The sequence below is a fragment of the Callithrix jacchus genome, chromosome 2 (genome assembly GCF_049354715.1).
Source record: "Callithrix jacchus isolate 240 chromosome 2, calJac240_pri, whole genome shotgun sequence".
NCBI classification, from domain to species: domain Eukaryota; kingdom Metazoa; phylum Chordata; class Mammalia; order Primates; family Cebidae; genus Callithrix; species Callithrix jacchus.
The window spans coordinates 152,628,671-152,648,207 of NC_133503.1; positions in this window are offsets into that span (position 1 = coordinate 152,628,671).

Sequence of the window (19,537 nt, forward strand, 5' to 3'; positions counted from 1 at the left end):
ATTCATTCCTTCTCTGTGTTATCTTGCATTTTAATTTCCTCAACACAGCTATTTTGAATTCTCTGTCTGAAAGGTCGCATATCTCTATTTCTCCAGGATTGGTCCCTGGTACTTTATTTAGTTCCCTTGATGAGGAGGTCAGATTTTCCTAGATGGTATTGATACAGGTAGACGTTCTTCAGTGTCTGAGCATTGAAAGTGGGTATTTATTGTAGTCTTTGTATTCTGAGTTTGTTTATACCTGTCCTTCTTGAGATGGCTTTCCAGATATTCTAAAGGACTTGATTGTTGTAATCTAAGCTGTATCTGATTTAGGGGCTACCCCAAGCCCAGTAACACTGTGGTTCTTGCACACTCATAGAAGTATTGCCTTGATGGTTCTGGATACAATCCAGAAGAATTTTCTTGATTACAAGTAGAGACTCTTGTTCTCTTCTCTTGCTTTCTTCCAAATGAATACAATACCTCTCTTTTTGCTATGAGCCACCTGCAGCTGTGGGTGATGTGACGCAACACCCCTGTGGCCACCACCACCAGTACTGCACTGGGTCAGACCTAAAGACAGCACAGTACTACTCCCTGGCTATGGCCTATGTTCAAGGCCCTGGAGCTCAGGGCTCTGGGGCTCTACAATCACCAGATAGCAAAGCCAGCCAGGCCTATGTTCTTTTCACTGCAGCAAAGTCCCACAGGCCCCAGGTAGTTCCAGAGGTGCCATCCAGGAGCCAAGGACTAGAGTCAAAAACATTAGGTGTCTACCTGGTATTTTACTGTACTATGGCTAAGCTGGCACCAAACCACAAGATGCAGTTCTTCCCATGCTTCCCTCCGCTTTTCAAAGGCAGGGAAGCCTCACCCCATGACCACCACCAACACTGGCCCAGAGGGAGTACTGCCAGGCCACCATCAATGTCCCAAGATCCAAGTGCCTTTCAGTCAGCTTGTGGTGAATGCTGCCTGGCCTGGGGCTCACCTTCATGGCAGTGGGCTCCACTCTGGTCCAGCATAGGTCCAGAAATGCCACCTAAGAGTCAAGTCCTGAAATCAGAGACCTCCAAGAGCCCATTTGTGTTCTACTCCACTGTGGCTGAGCTGGTATGTAAGGTGCAAGACAAAGCCTGCTTTGCTTTTCCCTGCACTTTTCTCAAGTGGAAGAAATCTTGCCCTGTATCAACCGTAGCTTGGAGTGTGCTCAGTCTTACCTGAAGCCAGCAAGTCTCAGTGGTTCACCCAAGGCCCTTGATGTAGTATCTGGGCATCGCACTAATTTAGGGCACAAGAGCTCTTCAGTTAACAGGTGATAAATACTTCCAGGATTAGATCCTTCCCTTCAAGGCAACACATTCTCTTCTGGCCCAGGATGTGTCTAGAAATGTCATCCAGGAACTAAAGTCTGGAAAGGAGGCCTCACAACTCTGACTAGTACCCTATCCTGCTATGGGTTGAGCTGGTATCCAAGATGCAAGACAAAGTCCTCCCCATTCTTCCCTCACCTTTCCTCAAGTGGAGGGAAGTGGTCTCTTTTGGAAATGCCAACTATGCAGCCTGGGGTTAGCAGAGGGTGATACCAGTACTCCCTTAGCTGCTCTGGCTGGGGTCTCAGTAGGTCACATGCCCCCTTAGTCCGCTGTCTCTGGGCCCAGTTCAACACTATGAGTTTCAGTCCTTGTGGCCTAGACTACCTTTCAAGTTTATTTAGGGCCCCAGAACACTTTAGCCCACAGTGGTGAGGCTTTCAGGAACTCAAGTTCAGATCACTGGGATCAGCAATTCTTCTCTGGCTAGGGCTGGTTTAAATGCTGCCTCTGTGGTGGGCATCAGCTGAGTTTGGTCCAGTTTTGTTTTCTGTTATAATAGTGCAGCACTGAGTTCAATGCCTTATAAATGCTTCAATCTCCCTCTCCCAAGTGCATCAAAACACTCCCCACACCATGCCGCCACTGCCAAGGGTTGGGGAAGGAGTGGCTGTATGAGTCCATTCTTGCATTGCTATGAACCTGAGACTGGGTAATTTATAAAGAAAAAATGTTTAATTGACTCACAGTTCTGCCGGCTATACAGGAAGCATGGCTGGAGAGGCCTCAGGAAACTTACAATTATGGTAGAAGGAAAAGGGGAAGAAGACACATTTTACATGCCAGAGGAGGAGGAAGAGAGTAAAGGGGAGGTGCTAATCACTATTAAACAACCAAATCTCATGAGAATTCTATCTGAGACAGCACTAGTGGAAATATTCTAAACCATTAGAAACCACCCCCATGATCCAATCACCTCCCATCAGGCCCCACCTCCAACACTGGGGATTACAATTCAACATGAGATTTGGGTGGGCATACAGATGCCACTAATATCAGTGGAATTAACGATTCAAGACTGTTTTTTCTATGTTTTCAGTGTCCCTTTAAGTAATACGAAATTAAAACCAGGTATCGTGAGTGCTCACCTGAATTTTTGTTCTTATGAAGGTGTTTTTTTAACACAGATAGTTGTTAAACTGGTGCCCTTGATGGGGAAATGATAGGTGGAGCCATCTATTTTGACTTCTTGCCTGTCATCTTTTTAAATTTTGCAATTTTTTGTGATCTTTCTCATTCTAAATATTCTCTTTCTTTCGTGATTTTGAATTTTCCTTAGAGACCCCCAAAATGCATACATTTTAGGCTCCACAAAACACAAATCACTCCAACAAAGCAGGGATGGCATATTCATTTGATATAGTTGCTTTAACAAACTACCACAACTTAGAGGCTTAAACAATGCATATGTATTATCTCACAGTTGTGTAGCTCAAAAGTCCAACATGGGTCTCACTGGGCTAAAATTAGTGGCAGAGCCACATTCCTTCTGGAGCCTCTAGGGGAAAATTGGTTTCCTTTTTTTCCAGATTCTAGAGGTTTCCCCCATTCCTTGGCTTGTGGCCCCTTTCTCCATCTTCAAAGCCAGCCACAGCAGTTGAGTCCTCACATCATATCACTCTGGCCTTCTGTGACATTTTCCTCTGACTCTCTTCTGCCTCTCTTCTGCTTCTAAGGACCCTAGTAATAACATTGAGCCATCCTAGATAATCCAGGATAATCTCTTTATTTTAAAATCAGTTGATTAACCATTTTAATTTCATCTGCAGTCTTAATTCCCTTTTGCCCTGTAAGGAAATGCATTTACAGGTTTCTGAGATTAAGATATTAGCTTTTTCAGGGGCTTTTCTTCTGCCTATCATGGAAGGTATAATCCTGGATCGGGCATCTCACACCCACACCTGCACCTGTACCCACATCCACTCCCAAACAAAGAGGCCATCAACAGAAGAGAAGGGTCAACTTCAGGAGATAAGGTCAGGTATGACTGCGTGAGAGAAAGAGAGACCTGATGACACTGAGTCCCTGACTCCACCTCCTGCTCTACCTTGCAGTTGATCAATCAACTTCCTTTGCCACTTGGGCCAACTCGAGTTCAGTTCCTGTCACTTGCCACTAGCCAAGTACTGATTAATACAGCAGTTACTTACTGAGAGTCTGCTATGAGGCAAGACTGTGTGAAATAACTTACAAGTACTTGTTGTTTTTAATACTCATAATCACTCTGAAAAATATTATTTTTTGCATTTTAAAACTACCTTGCCCCAGGTCATCCACTAAGGTTCACTAAGTCTTCCCAATGGATGTTAGCAAAGTTTATACAGTTGGCTCTATCCTTGAGTTCTGCATCTGCTAATTCAACCAACCATGGATCAAAAATACTATTTAAGAACCAATGAAGAAACAATAAAAAATAAATTAAAAAGAATAACATAACTATTTACATAGCATTTATATTGTATTAAGTATTATAAGTAATCCAGAGGTGATTTAAAGTATACGGGAGGATTTATACATGTTATATGCAAATACTATGCCATTTTACATTAGTTACTTGAGCATCTTAGGATCTTGGTATCCATGGGGGTCCTGGAACCAATCTCCCATGTATATCAAGGAAGGATATTGAAAATGAAGCTCCTCCTCTGTAGGTTTCTTATATCTAGAAGTCCTCCACTAGCGCTTCAGCAACTGTGGTTGCCTCAAGGTCTGTCCTCTCCTTCTTTAAGCCAAAAAGATTGCAGGTTTTCTGTCGGAGTTTTAGCTGTTCCTGATTAAGGCTTCACTTAGAAGCCATGAAAACAGGAAACTCAGCCAGTTCCATTCATTTCTTCCAGGGCCAACTCCCCTCACAATTTTGCTGGGTGGCCTCTCTCCAGTACACCTCTTCTGACTTCTCCATCTGCATGACAAATTGCAATTTGAATGTCTTAAATTCAACATCTAAAGACAAGCTCTTTTCCCCTGCCCCCCAAAAATACTCTTCCTTTTGGATTTCTCCTTAACATCTCAATGTATTCCCACGACAATTAACTTACGTCTTTTTCATTCCTTTCTAGTATTACTGCAACATTTTAATTGCCTCCCTATTTCTCAGTTTGCCCCCTCCAATCTTTTTCTTTTTTAATTTTTAAAAATAATAGAGCTGGGGTCTCACTATGTTGGCCAAGTTGATCTTGGACTCTTGGCCTCAAGCAATCCTTTCACTTTGGTTTCCCAAAGTGGTAGGAGTACAGGTGTTAGCCACTGTGCCCAGCCCAATATTTTCTTTATACTGTGGCCTAAGTGTAGCCTTCAGTAGTTCCTTGGCCTCCAGGAAAGCATTCCAGATGTTTAGCTAGATTCTCAAGATCTTTACCTCCTTTCTAGCCTTTTATTTTTTTATCTTTTTTTTTTCTTTTGAGACACAGTCTCACTCTGTCACCCAGACTAGAGTGCAGACGTGCGATCTCAACTCACTGCAACCTCCACCCTAAGGGTTCAATTCTTGTTCCTCAGCCTCCTGAGTAGCTGGGGCTACAGGCATGTGCCACCACACCTAGTGAATATTGTATTTTTAGTAGAGACAGGGTTTCGCCACATTGGCTGGGCTGATCTTGAACTCCTGACCTCAAGTGATCCTCACATATTGGCCTCCCAAAGTGTTAGGATTACAGGCATGAGCCACCACAACCAGCCTTCCTAACCTTTATCTATTCCTCCATATGCACTTCTCCAATGCCATTTGCATGCTAGCCCCTCTATTGAAACACCCTTTCTTCCACCATACAGCTAACACCGAATTGTTCTTCAAAACAAGAATCAAATTATTTTCCTTTCCTTTTCTCCTTTTCTTTTTCTTTCTTTTTTTTTTTTTTTTTTTGAGATGGGGTCTCACTCTGTTACCCAGGTTGGAGTGCAGTGGTGCAACTGCAGCCTCTAACTCAAGCAATCCTCTCATCTCAGCCTCATAGGTAGCTGGGATTACAAGTGCATACCACTGTACCAGCATGAATCAGATTCTTCTATTGACTTGCTTTTATGCATGTCATAGCACTCATGATGCTGCCTTGTTAACTTTGCCGTCTCCTCACTAGATGAAGAGCTTCGTGGAGGATAGGGCTCCTTTTTCAATATCTGCGTTCCCAAATACAAAAATATTCCCAGATACACAACAGCTGAAATTATGTATTAGAGTCCATAAATATTTGCTGGGCAAATGAATGAAACAAATGTTTAAATAATGGAAGAGTGGCCATATTATACATCTACTTCCTTGGTGGATGCTTCTACCCGAGACTTTTCCTTGGTCACAGAATTTTAGTTCTTCCAATCTTTACTTTGGTAAACCTCATACACACACAAACACACACACACACACACATATATATAAGAAAAACTGAGGGTGTATATATATATATATATATATATATATATACTGTGAAGTATATGTATATATGTGTATATATATATGAAGAACTGGGGGTGTATATATATACATATATATGAATATGAATATATATGTATATATATATATATGAAGAACCTGGGGCATATATATATATGTGTGTATATATAAATACACCCCCAATTCTTCACATATCCTTGAACCTGAATCGGACATATATATATATACACCCCCAGGTTCTTCACATATCCTTGAACCTGAATTGGACATCCCTAAAGCAAGTATCTCACTCATGGTTCATTCTAATATAGTGGCCATTGATTGAGTCATCTGAAAGTTTTTTTACTTTTATTTTTTGAAAGAGTCTCACTCTGTCACCAGGCTGGACTGCAGTGGCACAAGCTTGGCTCACTGCCACCTCTGCCTCCCAGGTTCAAATGATTCTCCTGCCTCAGCTTCCCAAGTACCTGATATTACAGGCGCACACCACCACGCCTGGCTAATTTTTGTATTAACAAACAGGGTTTCACCATGTTGGCCAGGCTGGTCTCGAACTCCTGACCTCAAGTGATCTGCCTGTCTTGGCCTCCCAAAGTGCTGAGATTACAGGTGTGAGCCACCCACCATGTCCAGCCTGAAAGATTTTTAACAGTTTGGAGAGTAAAAGGAACTCAATACATCTGCACTATGTCATCAGATTTACCAAATTCCTAATCATAATTGGGAAGAGCACCCACATTTTTCATATATCTAAGAGTTCCCTTTGAATCTGGTCACCTTCACTCTTTTGATTACAAGTACATGAACCTACAAATTAACAAAGTAAGAAAAAAACACATCTACTTTGGAAGAGGCATTACAAAAAAAAAAGTTAAACTAAATGCAAATAGAAAATACAAAAATACGTTTCACATTTCTAATACAAAATAAGTATCTGCTCTCAAAAGAAATGCAGATCCATAAGGAAGTAAAGTATATAAAGACTTGAGTTAAAGGTTGGAGATAGCTTAAGAACCCTGCCAGGTATATAACTCATTTCTCTTACCTAAAAACCAACAATGAGAACCACTCAACATTTTATGGCAATGGGAAAGAAATGAAAGAGTATGATAGAATGAATGAATGAATGAATGAATGAATGAATGAATGAAAGGTCAATGAATCTAGTGAAAAATTATATAGTAATTAACACCATAATTTAAACCTGTGCCAAAATAAAATAGGAGATGGAGATGGAATTCATCCAAACAATTTGTTTGACATGTGCAAGATAATTTGAATCAGAAGAAAAGTCTTTTTAATACAAAATGACAACCAAAATCCAAACTGGGCTCAAGATTTTAAACACATGCATTTTTTTTCTAAGTTGCTTTGCAATATAATGCCACCTGAGGGCACCAGAGCATTAAAAATCTTTTTTAATCATACTTTCTGCTGAAATAAAATGTTCAAATTCTTTCAATTAACTTTTTTTTTTTTTCTTTTTTGAGACGGAGTTTCGCTGTTGTTAGCCAGGCTGGAGTACAATGGCGCAATCTCGGCTCACCGCAACCTCTGCCTCCCGGGCTCAGGCAATTCTCCTGCCTCAGCCTCCTGAGTAGCTGGGATTACAGGCACGCACCACCGTGCCCAGCTAATTTTTTATATTTTTAGTAGAGACGGGGTTTCACCATGTTGACCAGGATGGTCACGATCTCTTGACCTCGTGATCCACCCGCCTCGGCCTCCCAAAGTGCTGGGATTACAGGCATGAGCCACCTGGCCTGGCTCAATTAACATTTATTAAGCAGTTGTATATTTTTTGGTTTTGTAGAGACAAGGTTGCCCAGACTGGTCACAAACTCCTGACCTCAAGTAATCCTCCTGCCTCAGCTTCCCAAAGAGCTAGAATTAAAGGCATGAGACACCACACCCAGCCACTGTTACATGTTTTATGGACAAGAGGCTGTAACAAGGACACAAAGATAAATGAATCATGATCACTGGTCTTGGTCAGTGAGCTCAAGATCTGAAGGGGGTGACCTTAGAGCTACAGAGGAGAATGTCATAGTTTGAGTTACTTACTGACATCAGGTATGAGCACATCCAATCTCATTGACAGTTGTTCTCTAAGTAGGGCCCAGACTCCTAGGAGTCTCTCAGATCCTCTTGGGGTTGATTAAGGTAAAAAAAATTCCATTATAATAGTAAAATGTTTTTGCTTTCATTTTTTTTAAGGCATGTAGAGAGGTATTTTCCAAAAGCTGTATGACATGTGACAATGCCGTTGCTATGCTGAGGTATGGTTTGGCTTCGTGTCCCCACCCAAATCTCATCTTAAATTGTAATCTTGTAATCCCCACGTCATTGGAGGGACCTAGTGGGAGGTAATTGAATCATGGGGCAGTTTTCCCCCCATGCTGTTCTTGTGACAGTGAGTGCATTCTAATGAAATCTGATGGTTTTATAAGGGGCTTCACACTTTGCTGGGCACTGATTCTCCTGCCACCCTGTAAAAAGTTGCCTTCTACCATGATTGTTAAGTTTCCTGAGGCTTCCCCAGCCATGCAGAACTATGAGTCAATTAAACCTGTTTTATTTATAAATTACCCAGTCTTGGGTATTTCTTCATAGCATCATGAGAATGGACTAATACAGCTGACTAATGGAATGTATACTTATAAATTGTGTTTTTAAAGAAATCATCAAAAGAGTAAGTTTAGGATATAAATTTGTGTACTTTTAGAGATTAGCTCTGTTTTCTGCACTTCCATAGGGCTCTTAGAAACTATTTTTAGTAATATCACTATGATCTCTATAACCTTTCTTTCCAATAAATTATTTTGAAACTCAGAAATTTTTCTTATACCTCTGTAGAAAAACACTATTAAACAGACTTTGATGTCTTATTTTGCAATATTTTAAAATTCTTTAGAACTTTTCTAAATTTTTATTTTTACCTAAACTATTTCAGTTTAATATTTTATACTAAAATTAGTGGCCAGGAGCAGTGGCTCACACCTGTAATCCCAGCACTTTGGGAGATCAAGGCAGGTGGATCACTTGAGTCAGGAATTCGAGACCAGCCTGGCCAACATGGTGAAACCCATCTCTACTAAAAATACAAAACTTAGCTGGGCATGGTGGTGTGTGCCTGTAGTCCCAGATACTCAGAAGGTGAGGTAGGAGAATCACTTGAACCTGGGAAGCAGAGGCTGCAGTGAGCCAAGATTGCGCCGCTGCACTCCAGCCTGGGTGACAGAGCAAGTAAAACTCCATCTCAAAAAAAAATTAAAAACGAAAAGTATAATTAGCAAAAATATATTTTTACTTTCCTTATAGTTAAGAAGATAAGCTGGCTAAAAATAAAGATTAGAAGACTTGGTTTCTCCATCAATAGCTGCACCATCAACATCTAAAAATGTTCAAAGAATGAAATTGACACCAAAGTATTTTCTAACTCATGGAAAAAGAAAAATTTACTTCAAATAAACTGGGCAAAATTATAAATAAACAAAAAGTACAAAGAAAGCTACTGTGATAGTTAATTTTAGATAATTTGTCAATTTAAAAATTTAGTTGCAAACATGAAGACTCAATTAACAGCTTATTTGCAGACTTGTACTTGCTTTACAAATGGGCAAATCTACAAATGTGGCTGGACCTGCTGTTTTACTTGTATTCATGTGATACCAGCACCAACCAATTAACAAAGAATATCTTATTTTATGCGAATAATTGCCAACAAACATAAGTGATGCTGAAATAGTCAAAGCACTAAATAACCTTTTGGAATTACACGATTTTTACTGAAACAATTGTGTCAAATACTTGCACTGATGGTGCACAATGGATAAAACTGCTGGTATCTTAACATGAATCAAGAATATTCATGATGGCACCAAAGAGTATCAGTAATCATTATATTTCTTAGCTCCAAGGTTTTTAATAGTAAAGAGGGAAAAGTGCCAGCTTTACTTACAGATGTTCTACATAAAACAGTAAAAATTATTAATTTTATTAAGTTTCAAACCTTGAGAACATCTTTTTCATATTCTGTGTGATTGCAATGGGACATACACCTAAAGCTAAATATTCCAGGTCATACTACTCATATTTTGCTATTTAGAAAGCATGAAGCAAATAAATTACACTAGAATATCTAAGGGAGAAGTAGTTTACATGACATGACATTTTGATGAGCTGCAATAAAAAAATGACAATCTTAAAAGCATGAGTCAGCACGGCTGGGCACAGTTGTTCACACCTGTAATCCCAGCACTTTGGGAGGCCGAGGTGGGTGGATCACCTGAGGCCAGGAGTTTGAGACCAGCCTAGCCACTGTAGTGAAACCTTATCCCTACTACAAACACAAAAAAAATTAGCTGGACATGGTGGTACACACCTATAATCCCAGCTACTCAGGAGGCTGAGGCATGAGGATCACTTGAATACAGGAGGTGGAGGTTGCAGTGAGCTGAGATTGTGCCACTGCACTGCAGCCTGGATGACAAAGCAAGACCCTGTCTCAAAACAAACAACAAAAAAGTATGAGTCAACAAATTTCATGTACTTAAAACTATAAAACCAAAATTTAAAAGATCATTACAGTCATCTTGGTCAAGATTTTCCCAAATGCAAGATCCTCCACAGTATCTAGGAAGATTGGTCACACATATCCTGCTGAAACACTACCACTACTCATTCCCTTTGAAGCAAATCTTTTTAAGCATTCTGGTAGAAAGAGTATTTTTCCCTCAGCAAACAGGAATCTGCATCCTTTCAACATGCTTGGATCAGCCCTCATTGCATTCCTCTTCAATGCAACCCACCCTGCATTGAGAGATAGGCAGAGAATGTAACTTCTCCCTATAACAACCTCCAAGTCAAAACTTCTCGATTTGATATAATGGAAAGAACATTGCTATAGACTGAATGTTTATGTCCACCCAAAATTCATACATTGAAACCTTTTCCCCTAATGTGATAGTAGTTGGAAGCAAAGCCTTTGAGAGGTGATTAGGTGACTAATCCCTTTGAGAGGGATTGGTGCCTTTTTAATAAAAGAGACTTTGGAGTGCTTCCTTCACCCTTCCATTATGTGAGGAAGTGATTCCTCTTTGGACGCTAAATCTGCTGAAGTCTTGATCTTAGACTTTCCAGCCTCCAGAACGTGAGAAATAAAATTCTGTTGTTTATAAGACCCAGATGTTATGGAATTTTTGTTATAGCAGACTGAATGGACTAAGACATACACTGAATTAGGAAATTAGACCTCATTCAAGTTCCAGTACACTCACACACCTGCAAGGTGACGACGAGCAAATTACTAACTTCCTTGAGTTTCAGTTTGTGAAAACGGAGAATAGGCTGGGTGCAGTAGCTCACGCCTTTAATCCCAACACTTTGGGAGGCCAATGCAGGCAGATCACCATCCTGGCCAACATGGCAAAACCCTGTCTCTACTAAAAATACAAAAATTAGCCGGGCATGGTGGCATGCGCCTGTAATCCCAGCTGCTGGGAAGGCTGAGGCGGAAGAATCTCTTGAACCTGGGAGGCAGAGGTTGCAGTGAGCCGAGATCACGCCATTGCACTCCAGCCTGGCAACAAGAGCAAAACTCCATCTCAGAAAAAAAAAAAAAAGAAAGGGAGAACAATAACTCTTTCAACCACATCCCAGCAACTGGTGCAAAGATCACTGTAGAATATGTTTAAAACTTCTTGGTAAACATAAAACTAGTGTTCATCCATGCATCACACATTTATTTAGAAAGACACCTTGCTAGATGTCTTTCCATGGAGCCATATGGGAGAATTGTTTAAAGCTACTATTGCTGAACATTGACTGTGTGCCAATGTCTCATTCATGATTTCACCTTTTTTTTTTTTTTCAGTTCTTTCCAACAATTTAATGGGATAGCTCAAAATGGTATACCATTTTATATCTAAGGAAATTGAGGCACATACAAGCCAGGTAACTTAACCCAAGTCACACAAAAACTACCTAGTTGATCCCTCTTTTCCTAACAGCCCTTCAAATACTGGAAGTCAGCTTTCCTACTTACTGTTTACTTGCTTTATCTTTGGGGACCCCTACACACACATTTATCTTTTGCTCAGAACAGCCTTGCCAGAAGCCCGCTCAGAATCCTGGAGTCAATTGGTCACTGGATCTTTTGAGACTCAAGGATGCCTATGCTAATCAGGTTCAGCAAGACAAATGTCTGTGAAATAAATGCAACTCAGCCTGCATTAAGAGATATGCTAGGACAATCTAACCTCTCTTCATAACTACCTCCAAGTCAAAAAGAATGGAACAGCTTGAAAATTTGTCAAAGTTAACAACTGCAATTTCAGCAGAACACTTGTACACCAAAGAGCTAAAGATCAACACTAACAATCAGTGCTTTTTGCTACATTTTTTTTTTTTTTTTTTTTTTTTTGATTCGGAGTCTCGCTGTCTCCCAGGCTGGCATGATCTCGGCTCACTGCAACCTCTGCCTCCCAGGTCCAAGTGATTCTCCTGCCTCAGCCTCCTGAGTAGCTGGGACTACAGGCACCAGCCACCACGTCCAGCTAAGTTTAGTATTTTTAGTAGAGATGAGGTTTCACTCTGTTGGCCAGGCTGGTGTCAAACTCCTGACCTCAGGTGATCCACTTGTCTCCACCTCCCAAAGTGCTGGGATTATAGGTGCGAGCCACCTCACCCAGCCTTAGTGTTACTTTAGAATTTCTCACTAAAGTCACATCTTAATAAACAAATGTGATTTTTATTTTTTAATATGCTAAAACTGGATCATCCAAATGACTACTGGATGACTAGCTTCACAGTAGTCACTTTGGTGGGCTCTGCATTTATTTAATAACACTCAGCATAGGACCAGGCACATAGAAGGCATTCAGTCAATGTAGGAATGATTCTGGTAATGCTGCCATTGCTTAGAGCATTTGTGGAATTATTCTTTTGCTATGTCTTATGAAGTCAAAACATTTTAAATATCTTGTTTGTTTTGGAGGTTTTTTAGTTATTTTTTTCTTTTGTTATATCTTAAATATCTTTAATGGTAGCAGTTCTTGGCCTTAGCGAACATGGCTTGGCAAATTGTAAAACTCTTTCTCCCACTGTGAAACAAACCACAGAAAACTACATTAAACATATAAATTTATTACATTTTTAGAAATGCCAAAAGCACCTATTCAAAATGAAGTATTTTGCTTTTCTGGACACACATTTTCAGGTTCTGAGAATGTGCCTAGGCTACCCAGAAAATACAAGGCTTGTCTTCCCTGGACTTAGTTATATATGGAAACAGACGTAGATGAAATAGAGGATGTTTCTTGAGGCAGGACCACATTTTTTATATGTTTGGGTCTCTTCATTCACTAGCACTACATTTTGTTTATAGTAATTGCTCAATAATTACTCAACTAATTTTCAGTATAAATTACTTTGGAATTTGGAATAGGCTTATTAAAAGAGATACAAATTACTCATTAGAACCTCATATTTAAGAGGTCACTATGTGATAGTGTTATTAAAGGACTGCCATAGGCAATTTTTTTTTTTTTTGCTGTGTAAACTTCCCAGCAACTTTGTTTACAAGGCAATTTCTCTAATTCAGGGCAGATCCTTGTTCAACCTTTCCCCTATCCCAACATGTCAGGAAGTTTGCCTCTTTCCTTACTTACATATACTCCTCTAGATGACTCTTCACTTAAAGTGACACCTGAATGATGTATTTACAAGTTCTCCCTCCTGCCTTATCCTGCAGTTTTAAGAAATCATATGTATGGATCTTAGTGTTACTTAAGGGTCTTTAAATGGAAGAAGCATTAAGTCTGACATTCCAGTTCTGACATCTTTGATGGCTCCCCACTGCTTGCAGGATAAAATCAACATTTGGTCAAAATGACAGAGGATCCTTCATGACCTGGCTCCTGCTGTGTCACCAGCCTCATTTCCCTTTCCTCCCCTTATACCTATACTGAACTCCAAAAGGTTTCCTGAACTCAATGGGTTATAGTGTGCCTATTGTTAATCAATCATTAAAACCAAACGATGACATCCTCCGGAAAGCTTTCCCTGAGCTGTCCTACTCTTCCCTATGCTCTGTACACAGTACATACTGAAAAACTCATTTGCAGTAGTCTGTTCTACAAGATTTTGATCAATTTCAGCACAAGGGTTATCTTTCTTCTTTGTACTTTCAGTACAAGGCCTAGCCTAGCAGGCCCTTATTTACTGACATTATTGCCTTAATTTAGTAAAAGGAGAAGAATTTAATACAATCTAAAGAGAAAGCAAAATATTGTTCTAATTTGGAAAGTTGTAGTTACAAGAAATATTAACTACCAAAGAAATTATTAAACACATTTTAATGTAACTAGTGAAGGCCTTCTCTATTTACTCATCATCATGAATCATATCCTTCTCGTGGAGGTTAGATAGGCTGGGCTGTTTGAACTTTGTTTAGCCTTGCCTCTAGCTAGGTCTAGAAGGGTTCTCAGTGCTTCCTGCAGCAACTTGTTCTTTATTCTTTTCTATGGATTTAGATATCATGTGGTACCTCTGGAGTGGTTTCACTGGCTGTGGAAGGTGTTTCCTAATTCCCAGATCTCAGATCCAATACACTGACTTCACATCTTTACCCCATCACAGAAATTATTCCCTCATCCCCACCCTAGAAAGAATTTGAGTACTGCCCTCTATGCCTAGTTCTGTTAGTCTGAAGCATGTGTTAAGGATAAGATATTAACTTCATCACCTAAAGCGCTCTGCTATCCAAGCTATTGTGTCTCACCAGCACCTATTCAACTTTGAGTACGAACCTCAAAATTATGGCAACCTGATGCCTTATCACAGCAACTTCAATATCAAACCCTACGCTCTTGTTTCAAAGCTCTTATCCTATGCTATTGTTTCCTGCTGCTGGTAAAGTGACGCCTCTAGTTCTCAATTCATGTTCTCCAACAATGTCTCCACTTTGGAGAAAAATAAGCCATAATTTCCACCAAAAGAAGGCAAGGGTCTTCTGTTAAAATACGTGGTCCTTGTTAGTGTTAGCACAATCCAATTGAGGAAAAAAAGAGTTTTTATCTTCAAAAATACTCAAAGCAGAGAATGCTTGCAGAGTGACAGAAGAAATTACATCACTTTTAGAGAAAGGTCTGTCCTTTGAAAGCTGTCTTTACGTTTCACAAGTTTTCTCACTTTCTCAATCTCTATATTGCACTGATAAATTTGCACTTCCTTCCTTGTGATTTAGGACGCCCTATATTTCATCCTGTGTGGACACATTACAATCATGTTTTAGAAATGGGAAAAATATTGTCTTAAAAGTTAAGCTTCCTTACATTCAGAATGTCTGTATTAAAATTAAAAAATTGTAGGCTTTCAAATATTGCCCCAGAACTGGGCGGTATGGGGGAAAGCATTTTGCAAGACTGAAAAATCACAAGGGTAATGGTGTAAAGATCAAATATGACAACCCAACTTTCACTTTCCTTAAGTTTCCAAAGGACTAGTTTTTAATATTTAGAACAAGGACCAGCACTACCCAGTTGGTTTTATTGGAAAAGACACACCTACTGGTTTAGTGTCTGTGGCTATTTTGGTACTATTGAGGAGAAACAAAAATCACATGGCCTAAAATATTAACCATCTAGCCTTTTACAGAAAAAGTTTGCCAACACTCAATTTAGAAAACAATCTTCAAAAAATAAATTGCAGACATCTTAATAGATGACATGAGCCTCTATGTCTCTATTTGGGGATACAGAATTTTCTAGACTCACTTCTCAGTAGCCAGGTTCTTTTCATTCTGTCAAATGACACTCTAACATTCAATAAACCAAAATAACTTTTAAAAAGCTAAACAATGTCAGGACATTAAAGCCAGATTTGAGGGAGAATAAATACCTCTTCACCTCGCCAAGTCAATTTCTCATAATGCAACTGTACCTGCTTATTACAGTACCCAGATTGACATTTCATTGTTTTCCCTTCTGCTAGTTTTCCCTTCTTTCCAGCCATTAAAGAAAACCACATTAGGGCCAGGCACGACGGCTCACATCTGTACTTTCAGCACTATGGAAGGCTGAGTCAGGCAGATCACTTGCGGCCAGGAGTTCGAGACCAGCATGACCAAAATGGTGACACCCTCATCTCTATTAAAAATACAAAAACTAGCCAGGCATGGTGGCGCATACCTGTAATCCCAGCAACACGGAAGGCTGAGGCACAAGAATTGCTTGAACCCGGGAGACGGAGGTTGCAGTGAGCCATGTTCACACAACTGCACTCTAGCCTGAGCAAGAGTGAACTATCTCAAAAAAATAATAATAATTGAAATTAAAATGGCACTAAGTCTATGACAAAATTATATTCCCTACAGAGGAAAGGTACACTCTGGCATCTAAGTAAAAATTACATTACAGAATCATAAACCTCTCACACAAAAACTGACACATACAACATACAATCTAATTTTCTCAAGGTATCAGTGTCTACTAGACAACTAGTTTTAGGTTATCGAGTGCCCAGTTTTTAAAAGATTAAAAAACTGAAGTAAGGCAAAAGAATTATATACTCTTGCCAGGCACAGTGGCTCATGCCTGTAATCCCAGCATTTTGGGAGGCCAAGGCAGGAGGATCACTTGAGCCCAGGAGAGTTTGAGACCAGCTTGGGCAACACAGCAATAATACCTGGTCCCTTTTTTTTTTTTTTTTTCCTGAGACAGAGTTCTCACTCTGTCAAGCAGTGTAGGCTGGAGTGCAGTGGAGCGATCTTGGCTCACTGCAACCTCCGTCTCCCAGGTTCAAGTGATTCTCTTGCCTCAGCCTCCTGAGTAGCTGGGACTACAGGCATGTGCTGCCATGCCTGGCTACTTTTTGTATTTTTAGTAGATACGGGGTTTCACTATGTTGGCCAGGCTGGTCTTGAACTCCAGACCTCGTGATCTGCCTGCCTTGGCCTCCCAAACGGCTGGGATTACAGGTGTGAGCCACAACATCCACCTGACCCTGTCTCTTTAATAAAATTAAAAAGTGTGGGGGGGGGGAGGTTACATACTGTTGTCACAATTCTCCAGCTCATTACCTTTGTTCACCTTTAGCATTCCAAAAAATGAGGGAAAACCTTGAGAGAAATGGAATGCAAGTATCAAGTTAAACCTTTGCTTAATTAATGTGCTTACCTACCTTATTTCCACAAAAAGCATGAAGTGACATGACTAACAAAGGCAATTCTATTTTGAAAGATTTGAAAGCAGGAAAACTCATTCTTGCAATTAAGTTCACAGGACTGTGACTTACCGTTTCAATGATTACATTTCAGACCTCTGATAAAACTCATTTTAACGGCTGAATAAAATCAAGCTTAGATCATAACTGAACATAATACCTAATGAAGCACAGATAAAACAGTGGTAATTTACTGTAAGAACTCAAACAGATATTTCACACTATTTACAACCACTTAGAATAGTAGCCGCCCATTTAACAACAGTTAACTTTTTAAAACTAGGTACTACCTGCTACTGGGGGAGGTAAAGGTCCATTTGAACTAAGTGTCACTAGCAGCGAATTAACAGCTAAATTTATGGAACATCTGTTATGAACCAGGATTTACACCAGGTCCTTTTCATTATTCTTTTCATCCTCACAGCAACACTGTGGAATATATTAAGTTGCATAAAGTCACAGCTAAAGCTGGGCACAGCAGCTCATGCCTGTAATCCCAGCACTTTTGGAAGCCAAAGCAGGTAGATCACGAGGCCAAGTTTGAGGCCAACCTGGCCAACATGGCAAAACCCCACATCTACTAAAAATACAAAACTTAGGTTGGGCTGGTGGTGTGCACCTATAATTCCAGCCACTTAAGAGGCTGAGGCATGACAATTGCTTGAACCTAGAAAGCAGACTTTGCAGTAAGCAGAGATTGCACCACTGCACTCTAGCCTGGGTGACAGAGCAAGACTCAAAAAGAGAGTCACAGCTAAAAAGGGACAAACTGGTTTTAAACCCAAGTGTGACTACTTCCACTATACTGGTTGCCGGGCACGGTGACTCATGTCTATAATCCCAGCACTATGGAAGGCCTGAGCGGGCAGATCTCACTTGAGGTCAGGAGTTTGAGACCAACCTGGCCAATGTGGCAAAACCCCATCTCTAAAAATATGAAATTTAGCTGGGCATGGTGGTGAATGCCTGTAATCTAAGCTACTTGGGAGGCTGATGCTTGAGAATCACTCAAATACAGGAGGCAGAGGTTGCAGTGAGCCAAGATTGGGCCACTGCACTCCATTCTGGGCAAGAGTGAGAGGCTCTGTCTCCCACACACACACAAAAAAAAGCATTGTGGAAACAGGATTTTTAAATATTACAAAGTCAACATAAACACAAGTATTTTTTGAAGGTCCCCAATGATACCAATGGTATAGTTAAGTGTGGGCCCCATCACTACACATGCTCTTATATATATTGCAAGGTGGGACACTGTTGCACTGAACATGCTTCAGCAGTGTCCTTCAACCAGACCTAATGATATAATACACTGTAGCTTCAATTGTGTCACAGTAGTTCTACAAAACAAATACTCCATAAGGGTAGGTGGAATGAATTTAAAGTTTCTACGTTAACTCTGTAAGTGAACAAACATCCACAATTACAAAACTTGTTAAACTAGGTAATTACAATACATTCTCAAGTCCTGAACTACAAATTTTTCGGGTCCACATGTCCTGTAATTACACAAATATATGTATTTTTCCCCCCTTTTGAGACAGAGTCTTGCTCTGTCACCCAGGCTGGAATGCTGTGGTACAATCTTGGCTCACGGCAACCTCCACCTCCCAGGTTCAAGCGATTCTCCTGCCTCAGCCTCCCAAGTAGCTGGAATCACAGGCATGTGCCACCACATACCACTACATTTTGTATTTCTAGTAGAGATGGGGTTTCACCAACTTGGCCAGGATGGTCTCGAATTTCTGACCTCAGATGATCTGCTGGACTTCGCCTCTCAAAGTGCTAGGATTACAGGCATGAGCTACTATGCCTGGACTATCCTCATTATCTGTATCAACTTAGTTTACATAATTATTGAGCATTCAATTATCTAATATCAGATTAAAGACGGGGTGTTAAAAACAAGTTAAGATATTCCTAAATTTAAAATGTCTATATAACCACATTATAATGGTATATATAAACACTAGCAAAAAAAGGACTAAAAGTATTTTAGGGGGAACCAGATCCTTCAACATACTGAATTTCATTAATATAAATCTGATTTTATTAAGTCAATCTGATTTTTTAGATTAACACTACTAAGTTTATTTCAATTCTAACAAATTATCTGTGGAAATTAATATTCTAATCCTTATACTAAAATCAAGCAAATAATTTTTAAAATGCTACTTTAAATCATTAACCCTAGGTAATTTTGCTTAATTATATTTTATACCAAAATAAGGGGGGCTGGTAAAGAATTAGTGACAGGGACTTAAAAGGAACCAAGAAATTTGGGGGAAGAAATTATGTTCACTTAGTTGTAGGTGAAAACACTGTAAATTGTATGCTTTACCTGCTTAAGTCAATTTATACCTCAATAGACTGTTTTAAAAAAAAAAAAAAAGCTACAGAAAAAATAAGCTTTAAAGAGCCAAAATTGCTTTTCAGATTTCCAGGGCCTAGTTCTGAGTTCAGCAAGCCCACAATATATCTAATTTAACTAGTTTCTGTACTTGTAGGCTCCTTTTCAAATATGGTCCAAGCTCTTTATCAGCTGCCCATTAGACAGCAAGCTAGAACTACA